Raw genomic sequence first — 12,059 nt, forward strand, 5'->3', positions numbered from 1 at the left:
GAGTGATGCAGCGAATGTGGTCCAGAGGGTAGGAAGTGGGAGGTGTCCCAGAAGCTTCCCCAACGTGAACCTGGCCAGGGGGCACAGGGTGGGCTGTATCAGTGGCGAGTGCTGTTCACGTGGTTGGAGCATGGACATGGCATACCAGGGGGCTGGAGAGAGTTGAGTCTGCTGTGCTCAGCAGGCTGACTCATGGAGGGTCAGAGTGTGGCTTTGGGAGGCAGCTGGGCTGCCGGGTCTGTAACCCTGGCCCTGCCACTTAGCATTTGGGTGGCCTCTGAAACACCATTTAACTTCTCTGTTCCTCAATTTCCCCTTCTTGGAAGTGAAGGTGTGGCAGCACCTACCTGAGACCCTTGTGAGGGGTTAGGGGTGTGATGACCCGGAAGGCACGGAACTCAGGGCTGGGATTATAAGAGCTCCAGGATTAGCCAGAGTCAAGCAGGAGCCAGACTCAGAGGGGTCCAGAGAGCCACCCTACAGTGCTGGGTAGCGTCTTGAAGGAGTGGGGAACACTGGAAGTTTTCAAGCAGGAGAGTGAAATGATTAGATTCACTTCAGAAGATAAATCTGCCTGGAGAACTGGTGGAGGGGTTGTGATGGAAAGATATCAGAGACGTGGAGGGCACTGGGGAGGCAGAGTTGATGGGCATCTGAATCAAGGTGGTGGCAGGCCTGGAGAGGGGAGTGGATGGGTTGGAGTGGATGGAATGTGGATGGAAAGTGGGTGGAGTGGATACACCTGGCTCTTGACTTAAAGAAAATGTGAGGGCAAGAGAGGAGCCAGGGAGAGCCCAATTTTCTGTCTATGGAGGATGCTACATGCGTACAGGAAGGAATAGAGATGCTCTTAATACTCAGAGCAGGCATCATGTCTTCTGAAGTTTTACATTCTCTGAGCCACGTGTAGCCCCCAGAATAAAGAATGTTTTAAAAAATCTGTCAGCAGAAGGCTTGCCTTCCCCACTGGTGAGTCATCAAGGTAAACCTAAGTGGAGATCTTTAAACATCTAGCTGGGACCTCCCTGAGCTTCTTTTAACTCATCATTAAATCCCAAAGAGAAAGGTACATGAAATGAAGGGAAAGTACAAAGAAAGTACAATGTAGCAATAAACTTCTCTGGAAAAAAAAAAAAATCCAGCACCTTATAACAAAAATGCAGTAGTTTTCTGCAACTTGCATCTCGGCCATGACTTTAAGGCAACCTCCTATTTCATGTTGTGTAAAAGATTGTCACTGCTGGGGAAACTGACAAGAAAATCATATCTTTGGAAGTTTGATAGAGCGGATATTGTCTTTCACTTTTCCCTTGAACTTAGTCAAAGAGGTTCCCCAAGACACAAAAGTCATCTTTTCTTTACGTCTCTCCATCTCCAACACCCATTGTTCCCTCTGCCACCCACTCCAGTCAAATATTTCAGCTGTAAAATTGGCATGATTTCAAGGTCAAAAATGGGTTCATTTTCCCTCCGGTGAAAAGTCACACACACTCATTCAATTTATAGGAGGTGATTACGATACTTTGTCCTTCAAAATGCCTTTCTGGCTTATAGTAGCACCAGAAGAAAATTCCTAAACAACCCTCTTTGAAATTCATTGTGTCTGAAGAAAGATCAGGAACAGCTTTTTCCAATAAGACATTTATTCTGCTATGTCTCTTGTGTTCAGCCAGGAACAGTCATGAGTAAATTGAGAGAGAGACAGGTACAGAGAGAGACAGAGAGGGCTCCTCGGAATGATAAAGATGAGTGTGTTCTGCCCAGGTTTCTCACTCCAAGTTCCAAGGCTCCTGACGACTTGTTCTGAGGCTGACTTGTATCCCACACCAGCCAGGTGATGGAGGGAAACTAGTGTGATGGGCTGTGGGGATCCTTCAGGATGGCCTGCTGGCAGGATGATCAGATGTAGCCTAATGCTGAAGGTGAAAGCAATAAGATGCCATCTTTGTGGAGGAGCCTGGGGAGGAGAACATAAGGGATCAACTGGGACCTCAGAGGAGCAAAGGCGGCTCTCATCTGGAGCTCCAGTGATGTCCCCAGAGGTTGGTGGAAGGACTCCATTCAATTCTCACAATGCCTCTGCAAAACGGATGTCACCATCCAGCTTGCAGATAAAGAAAAGGCGTTCTGAGAGGTTAAGCAAAGGACCCAAATCAAGAGTCAAACTCAAGTCTGTCTTTTCCAAAGCTGTTACTTGTGGTAGGAAGAATAATGGCCTCCCGACGATGTCCATGGGCTTCCCTTGTGGCTCAGCTGGTAAAGAATCTGCTTGCAATGCAGGAGACCTGGGTTCAATGCCTGGGTTGGGAAGATCCCCTGGAGAAGGGAAAGGCTACCCACTCCAGTATTCTGGCCTGGAGAATTCCATGGATTGTATAGTCCATGGGATTGCAAAGAGTTGGATACGACTGGACGACTTTCACTTTCACAACGATGTCCATATCCTACTCTCCAGAACCTGTGAATATGTTAGGGTTTGTGGCAAAGGGAATGAAGGTTGCAGATAGGATTAAGGTGGCTAATCAGCGACCCTGAGATGGCAAGAGTCTCCTGGATTAGCCAGGCAGACCCAATGCAGTCACAAGGGGCCTAAAAAATGGAAGAGGGAGGCAGAAGAGAGAGAACTAGAAAGATGGCAACTGGGCAAGGATGTGACCTGCCATCTCTGGCTGAAGATGGAGGAAGAGGGTCATGGACCGGAAGGGCAGGCGACCTCTGGAAGCTGGGAAAAGTGAGGAAAGAGACTCTCCCCTAGGGCTTCCAGAAGGAAGACAGCCCTGCTGACGCCTTGATCTTAGCGCAGTAAGACCCATGTTGGACTTCTGACCTCCCATGCTGTGAGAAAGTAAAATTGGTACTATATAAGTCACAAAATTTGTGATAATTTACTGTAATATCAACAGAAAACCAATACATTATGCCACACCCTTCACATGAATTCGTTTTTTAGCATTTCAACAGACATTTCATGCCTGGAGAACCACGGAACTTGAATAACCAAGGCAGGGGAGTCAGGCTGCTTGATTCAAGTCTGTATTCCACTCATTACTAGCTGTATTACCTTGGGCATATTGTTTAAAATTTTATAAGCCTCCAGTTTTTATTCTGCGTAAAATAGAAATGATAAAAATGCCCCGGCCCACAGTGGTGTTGTGAGGGTCAAATGAGATAATTCATAAGAACGGACTTGCACGGTGTCTGCTGCAGACCAAGTGCTCACCAGAGTGCAGTTATCACATTTTATCATCAACTTCTTCCCCATCATATGATGCATGCCCATCATATCCCCATCCTCATTAAAGAGTCTCTGTGTGGGGTGGGGGAAGGTACTGGGACCTGTGGGGGTGAGATGCGAAGGGACAGTTGAAGCCTTACCAGCCCCATGTCCTGCCTCTGTAGACATCTCTCTGTGGCATCCTCTCACTGCAACTGGAGCTTCCCCATGGGTTAAGCCTGGGTCTTTTGGAGCCAGGACATGCTCTGGGTTGGGTCTGGGGCACGTTGGCAGGCATGTCTTCATGTACACCTCTGAGCTCTGCCCATCTGTAGCTCCTCCCCCTCCCATGCCCAGCCCCAGGGCCCCAGGGACCGAGGCCTTCCCTGGCAGCAGCCCAAGAAGGGGTAGGGCAGAGATGCCTCATTCCACGAAGGGAAACTGAAGTTCAGATTCCCAGAGAGACCATCTCTGGGGTCTTGCCAGCTTTCTAGAGATGACATAATTGACTCCAAGTACTTGAGCTTAGCCTCTGTTCTGGCACCACCCCCCCACACCCCTGTTCCCATCCCTCACCTCTTGGCTCAAGGCCTCCATCCATCAGGATTCCTGGCGCTGCTCTAGCCAACTGGAGCAGAAAGGGCACCCGATTCAGCAAAGCAAGAATTTGCAGAGAATTCCAGGAGAGGCAGTTGGGTTGCAAGGGATGGGAACCACAAGTTCAACTTAAAAAGAGGTAAAGATGACTAGGGGGCAGCCCTGTTAGGGTACCACAACTCCAAGGACAGAAGACCAAGTGAAGCTGGGTCTCTCACACGCTGGAACCAGCAGAAAGCTGCTGGGAGGCCAGTCTCACCTATCATCTCAGACAAAGCAAGTCCTGCCTGCCTCGCTCCTCACTGGACATCTGCTGTAGAGCTCATCACTACTATGCCGTCATTGCTGCTAGGTCACGGACAGGATTGGATATATTAAATCATGTGTTCGTCCTGATATCTCTGATTCAAAGTCAAGGCCAGGGGGCTCTTCCTCACCTTCCACCACCCCAGATTTGATTCTCAACTTCTTTCCCAGTGAGAACCCTGGTTCTCAAGAGTGTCACTATATGTGGTCATCTGCTTCATCCCATGATATATTCAATACATCCAACAGCATCACCCCTAGGCTTAGTGTTAGTCGCTCAGTTGTGTCCAGCTCTTTGCAACCCCATGGAGTGTAGCCCGCCAGACTCCTCTGTCCATAGACTTCTCCAGGCAAGAATACTGGAGTGGGTTGCCATTTTCTTCTCCAGGGGACCTTCCCAACCCAGAGATTGAACCTGGGTCTTCTGTATTGCAGGAGGATTCTTTACCATCTGAGCCACCAGGGAAGTCAACAGTGTCAGACCTACCACATTGTTACCACTACCAACAACAAACCTGCTTGCTGTTCTTTTGTCGTTAGAATATATTGCAACAGGGGTGTGCGTTCTGGGGACTCTCTTCAAAGGCAAGGGCAGCTTTACTGCTTCAACCGACAAGGCACCGAGAGATCTTGCCAGTCTGCCTCTGCCATGGGTGCCTGCGCACCCTTAAGTTCAAACACAGCCCTGGATGGCATGCACACAGTGCTCCATGGTAAAAACAGAGGGGCCGGACCCTCAGGAAGCTGGGTTAGTCAATGACACTATTTGATCTGGTGTTTGTAGCCAAATAGAGCTTCAGGGGTATAAGATGTCCCCTGTGGTCTGGTCTCAGGTCAGACACCTCTGGAGGCACAGGAAACGTGTCTGCAACAGACAGAACATATAGTTTCCTGAGGGTGTCTGAGCCTGAGCTCACTGGCTGGCAGCCTTGCTGAGCTCCCAAGCTTGCTGGGGGCCCATTGGAAGCCTCAGGTCTGCACGGCCCTTACTCCCCGCATGCCGAGCTTTCTCCACCCTGAATGGACCTCCACTTCTGGATCTGAATGGATGATCACCCCATGGGGCTACTCTCCAGAAGTACAGAGGGGTCAACGCCTGGAGGGGCAAGTCTGGACTCAGAAAACAGAGCCGGGAGGGTCAATTCCTGCCACATTCTCCCTCCAGGGAATGGAGAGTAACTGCTAATAGACACAGGCTTGCTTTCTGGGGTGATGAAATGTTCTAAAATTAGATTGTATCGATGGCTGCACAACTCTGAATATGCAAAAACTACTGAACTGTACACTTTAAATGGGTGAATTTTGTGGTATGTGAGTCATATTTCAATAAAGCTGTTATAAGTGAAACAGTGAGATAAATATATGTTATTTTTAAAACATATATATATGTATGGACACATACATAAGGTAAGATGTATATAATGAAAGATATATATGTGTATGTACATATATATGTATATATATGTTTCTATATATATATATAGAATATATATATTATATCTATTTATTATATCTATTATATATATAAATACATACAATTGTGTTGATTATTTGGATATGAAGAACAACATATATAGAAAGAGGTTACAGCTGTTTATTGTTTTTTGGTTCTCTTCTTCCTACTTTTCTGCAAAGTAGAATTTTTTTTTTTAAGTAGAATTTAATTTTTAAAAATAAAATTTGGGGAAAGTAAACCTGCCATCACAGGACTATGGGGAGGAAACCCACTTTTTTGAGTCAGTCAGTGGTTTATGCCCGGTTAGGACTCTGCAAAGCCATTCACTTGACTGCTAACCATTTGGGCCCTTGCCAAATGATCCCAACCCCAGCTACATGGCTCCACAATTCACAGTCAGAAAATTCAAGCTTTCAAAGCTGGATCCTGCGGGCCTGCCAGTCAGGGCAGCAGACTTAGTGAGGACTCTGCCTCCTTAGAGTCCCCTGGTGCACCTACTAATCATGAGGATCCCAGGGGTGGACCCCCTGCGTTAGAACCTCTGGCCAGATGTCCACAGGTTGAACCAGCTCCCGAGACGTTCTTGTGCCCATTCATGCGGCGAAGCTCAGGATGAGTGGATTGTTCAACATGCTTTTGCACCTTCGTAGACCGTGGGTTTTGAGGATACATAGCGAAGATTCTAGGTCAGCATAGACAGCTATGGGTATGCCTGACAAATGCAAAATGCAGTCACCCCACCCCACACCACCCCCGGAAACAGACACTGTGGATATTCCCAGAGACACAACTGATGTCACGTAGCCGACTTGTCAGAAAGGATTCTTCTCAACACCGTTGCCTCAGGAAACATCGGGGTTGTCCCCCGGGTCCCAAGGGCATGCCTGTGGAGCAGTAAGAACAATGAGCTGGCAACACCCCAGATTTTATGCCCCCGACTTGGGGCAAGAATGGAACCCGGGAGATGCTCACGGGTCACTGCATGTGTTTCCTCCCACACATCTCCCCCTGGTGCCCGACAGCAGGGGGATGACTCAGCTGCCTGAGGCTGCCACCCACCCACAGGACACAGGTCTCAGGAGGGGCCCTGAGAAAGGATGCCTGCAGGCGGCTTGCTTCCTTAACATCCTGGTGCTTGACCGAGACCAGCCCTGTTTTTCACATCTTCTTTGTCAAGGTATTGCCCCTTCCTTCATACCTACCTCTGACTGCGAGTTTGATTAGTGACCCAAAATATTATCTGTGATGATCTGTAGGCCTCTGACAAGGGTGAGAAAAAATAATCTCATTAGGTCCTCTTTTTTTTTAAATGTTTAAATAAGATCCACTCAGAAGAATTTCAGGTTATGCTCCATTGAATCAGAAGATGAATCTTGGCAGATGAGAGACATTTAAGTCCATTTGCAAAGATTTGTTTACTTGCTGTTGAGATATATACATTTTTTAACAGCCAAGTAAGACCCCAAAGGGCTTCCCTGATGGCTCAGATGGTAAAGAATCTGCCTGCAATGCAGGAGACCCAGGTTCAATCCCTGGGTTGGGAAGATCCCCTGAAGGAGGAAGTGACAATCCACTCCAGAATTCTTGCCTGGAGAATACCATGGACAGAAGAGCCTGGTGGGCTACAGTCCATGGGGTCGCAAAGAGTTGGGCATGACTGAGCGACCAATACTTTCACAAAATCCCAAAGTACTCATTGCTTGAACTCAGGTTTGTGAGAATGGAGAAAGAATCTTCCCAATCAGAAAAAGGAGTTTTGTCTGGATAATCTTACGAAGTTTTTTTGAGGGGGAAAATATTAAAATATAAGTAATTGCTCGTGTAGTGGTATCATTAAATGGCACCAGTGAGGTTCCTGCCGGGCTTGCCCCCTGCTCTGAATTGTCAGGCGACATTCTCCTCTCGAGGCTTCTCCTGGCTGATCGCCCGGGCAGGCTGGCTGTCCTGAAGGATAGGCCTCCAGAGGAGAGGCAGGTCTGGAACAGAGTTCAGGGCCCTGCCCTGGCTGGAGAACGGGCAGGAAAACGATGGCTGCAGCTGTTTCACTGAGCCTGGCTGCATCAGCGGGACACAGGAGCTGGGGACAGAAGGAAGGCTTTCTCTTTTCCCCACCTGCCTTCTAGGGGGTGGTCAGCAGCTTGAAGAGTTGTTAAGGGGCAGTTGGGATATTTAAATAGAGTGAAATTTGGTGAAAGTTGGATCTAGTCACCTAAATTCTTAGCAAAACAATGTGAGAAGTTTCTCACAAAAAATCTTTGGGTTATGTGTATAAAATCAACCTTACTAGCTACCCAGCACCTTCTTTTTTTGCTTTTTCCTTCTTCTTTCTTTTCTTTTCTTTCTTTTTCTTCTTCTTTTTTTTTTTTTTTTTTTTTTGCAGCACTGTAAGGCTTGCAGTATCTTAGTTCCCTGACCAGGGATCAAACCCGTGCCCCAAAAGTGAAAGCACCAAATCCTAAGCTCTGGACCACCAGGGAATTCCCTCCTCAGCACATTTTTAGTAGAGCCAACCTCATCATCAAAATCTTGTCTCCTGCTTCTTGAATCATTATCAGGGCCTGTCTGACTCACAGTGCTCCCTTTCCTGCAGTATATGAAAGTATTGTCTCTCAAACTATGTAAATTGCCAGGCCAGCTTAGATGCAATTTTTTCCCAGGAAACCCACCATGATTGCTCTATGGAGAAATTGTATCTTTCTCTTTTAAACTCCCATAATCAATCATTCTGATCGCTCTCTCTCTCTCTTTCTCTCAGTATGATTTAACTGGGTGCTTGCTATTTTTATTTTTAGATCACTCTATTACAGTTTATCTCTATATAGGTTATATGTTCTCTACTAGAATCATAGATTAGCATGCTATTTAAATCATCGGCAGTAGCTTTATAGTTAGACAGGCATGTGTTGGAATCCTGGCTTCACTACTTAGTGGCTGGACTTTGGGTAGTCTTTTACTTTATATCTCAGTCCCTTTTTCTGTGAAATGGAGAGTTATGGACTGAATATTTGAATATGCCTCCCACACTTGTGTGTTGAAACACTTACCACCAGTGTGATGCTATTAGGAGGTGGGGGCCTTTAAGAGGTCATTAGGTATAGATGAGGTTATGAAGATGGGGGCCCCCACGATGGGACTGATGACCTTATAAGAAGAGACCAGAGAGTTAGCTCACTCTCTCACCCATGTGAAGACACAGTGAGGAAACAGTTGTCTGCAACCCAGGCAGCTGGGCCTCACCAGAAACCATATCCGCTGGTAGCTTTATCTTGGACTCCCCAGCTTTCAGGACTGTGAGAACAAATCTCTATGATTTAAGCCACTCAGTCTGTGGTACTTTGTTATAGAAATCAGAGCTGACTAATACAGGTGTCTAATAAGAGTGCTGACTTCCTAGGGATTCTGTGAGGTTGGATGATGCAGATATGCTTGTGAAGATTAGAAGATGGAAGGGCGCGTAGAAGATGCCCAGGGCATGCTGGTCATCCTTGTCAAATTGTGATCTCCTTAAAGCACAGACCACAGCTTGTTAACTCAGCTTCCACGCTACAATGCAACGCCTATCAGTGTGCCTTGCTCTTAGCAGACATTCAGTGACAGCTTGCTACATCAAAGAGTGAATTATGAATTAATAATGAAATGAGATCCTCATCTGCTCTTCAACTTGGCAAGTGTGCCTCCTCCCCAGAAATTCCATGACTGATCCTAGATTTTTCAGCTGCAAGCACATCTGGCTCCTGATACTCAAAAGGAAAGGTTCTCAGTGAAGCTTCTCCTCTGCATTCTCTCTGAAGAGTACTTGGACAGTGGCCCAAGGTCATTCTAAGAATTTGCAAAGACCAGGAAAGAGGAAGGGAATGCATAGTAAATGCATTTGACTCTGTTTTGAGCACTGTATATGCCAATTTCTTTATGTTTGTTTCTCATTTCAATTTTTAAGACAGTGTTGTTATTCCTTTTTTGTTTTGTTTTTGTTTTTTTGGATAAAGAAACTAGAGCTTCAGGAAGCTAAGCAGTTTATTTAAAGTCACATAGATAGAAAGTGGCAGAGTAGCATTTGATAATCATCAAGGTGACTCCAAAACCTTACTCTGCCTTCATTGTGGGTCCCTGTGTCAGTGACAGGGCCAGCATTGGCTGCCTGATTAGCTAACCCACAATTCACAGCTGAAGTGGCCAAATAGAGATTGAGAGAGGGCAAAGCTGGTGCCTGGAATGAAGGCCAAGACTTGTTTAAATCAGCAGACAACAAGCTTGGTGAGTGGTAAGATCCTGCAGAAGCAGGGAAATAGTTATCGTGTGTGTTGGGGGGTGGGGGGTGGAGGGGTACAGTCAGTACCATGGACAGCTCCCCAGTGCTTCCTACTGAGAGAATGTGGGGGTATCCTGGGAAGTTCCAACCCCTCCAGATAATTGTCTTAAGTGGGCTCTGCTTAGAGAGACTTGTGGAAAGAAACCCAGCTCCAGTCTTCCTGGAGAGTGAATCTATCAATTATCACTGAAGACTGATGATATCTTTAGAGCTGAGAGTGGGTGAGGGGCTTGGTTGGGCTACTTGGAAGTCAACAGGCTGATTGAGATTTTCACGGACTGGACTCTCCCCCATTGGCCTCCAGTTCGTCCAGGGCACAGACCACGCTTTGTGCAGCAAGGGGTCCCAACCAACTGCCTCTTAGCCAAGATCTTGGCACATAGAGTGTCAGGAGCTCCTGGGAAATGTCAAATTATGATTGAGTAACAAAAGAACCTTTAAATTCCCAGACTGAAAGCTACAGCTCCTTAAACAACATTCCTAAACCTCTCCCTGAAATATCCACAAAATTTAGACAAAGATGACCAGTCACAAGAGCACTGAAAACTAAGATTGATGCTATGTGATCTGAGGCTAAAATCAAAGCAGATGGAGCTCAAACAGCAAAACCTATCAAGGCTTTGCCTAATGGGATAGCAAATCACAGACAGTTGCCAAACTCCCCTACCTCCCACCACACACAAGCCACACATACACACACCTCACACACACCACACACAAACCATACACCCTCCTACACACAACACACACACACACACATATTAAACACACACCTCACACACACCCCATACTTCACACACAAACACACATGAACCTTGCACGTATTTCACACAAACCACACACAAACCATACACACACATTACATGCACACCTCACTTACACACTCTCCATATTATACACACACACTCCATACATCACACACACACCACACATCACACTAACCACAAACAAAGCAAGGAGGGGACTTCAGAGATTACATTTAGGTCCTGGCATCACTTATGATTATTACAGAGCAAATTAGTTGAAATGAAAATCTTTAGGTAGCAAGCTAATTCATTACTCAGCATTCAGCCAGAGCTCCAACTGGAAAGCATGTCATTTGCCCCACAATTTCTCCTGTTGTCTGAGTTGTACGTTGACAGGTGCTTGGAGTGTGCATATCAAAGTTGGCTGAAATTAATAACTGAGGCTAAGCATTTCCAGACAGACCTAGATAACAGCAATGACTGGATTTGGGGGTTTCCACTGCATCATCCCCTTCTCTGAGCTCCCTAAGGTAAGAAGTTAGGCAAGACATTCCTTGAAGATACTTACACAGAAGAAAATCAAGATGTAAGATGTGCCCCTAGCAGAGTTCCCTGGGGAAGGACAGGACACCCTGGATCAGCCCTTCCCTGGACCCGGATGTGATGCTGTGAGAGTGGCCCCCTGCAGCAGAGGCCTGCCTTGCCTCCTTCTCAGGTAGCACCTTAGAAATTGTAACAAACTAACACAACATTGTTAATTAACTATACTCCAATATAAAATTAAACTTCAAAAAATGAAATTGTGATGTAAATTCCAGTATTTCCAAATGGCTTAGGGATTGGCTCCTAGACTGCCAACGGGGGAGGGCTGCCCTGTAGAGTAGGAGAGAGAGGGGGCAGGGGAGCAGGAGGCTGGGGGCTTGAAAGTGTGTAGAGCTGCGCTGCTGGTGCCTCGCCTGCCTGCTGGGCCATAACAGCAAAGGCACCACATTGTGTTTGGGCGGCAGCCAGGCTTTTTGCATCATGGCCCATCCATCATCTCAGTAACAAATGCTTACCGGGAAGTAATTAGGAAACTGCATTTTTTTCACCACATAGATGAAAGGTGCAGAGATGTGCAGGAGGCCTTGGATACTTGGCAGCCTGGATAAACTTATTAAAAACAGTGTATCCCAGGCTTCCCAGGTGGCTCAGTGGTAAAGAATCTGCCTGCCAATGCAGGAGACCCAGGTTCGATCCGGAAGATCCCACATGCCACGGAGCCCGTGTGCCACAGTACTGAGCCTGTGCTCTGGAGCCGGGAGCCACAACTGCTGAAGCTCGTGTGCCTGAAGACCGTACCCAGCAACAAGAGAAGCCTCGCAATGAGAGGCGGGTGCATGAGCGGCCCGCATACTACAAGGAGTAGCCCCTGCTTCCACAATGAAAGAA

Source organism: Bos javanicus, chromosome 26 (assembly GCF_032452875.1).
Source record: "Bos javanicus breed banteng chromosome 26, ARS-OSU_banteng_1.0, whole genome shotgun sequence".
Classification (NCBI taxonomy): Eukaryota; Metazoa; Chordata; class Mammalia; order Artiodactyla; family Bovidae; genus Bos; species Bos javanicus.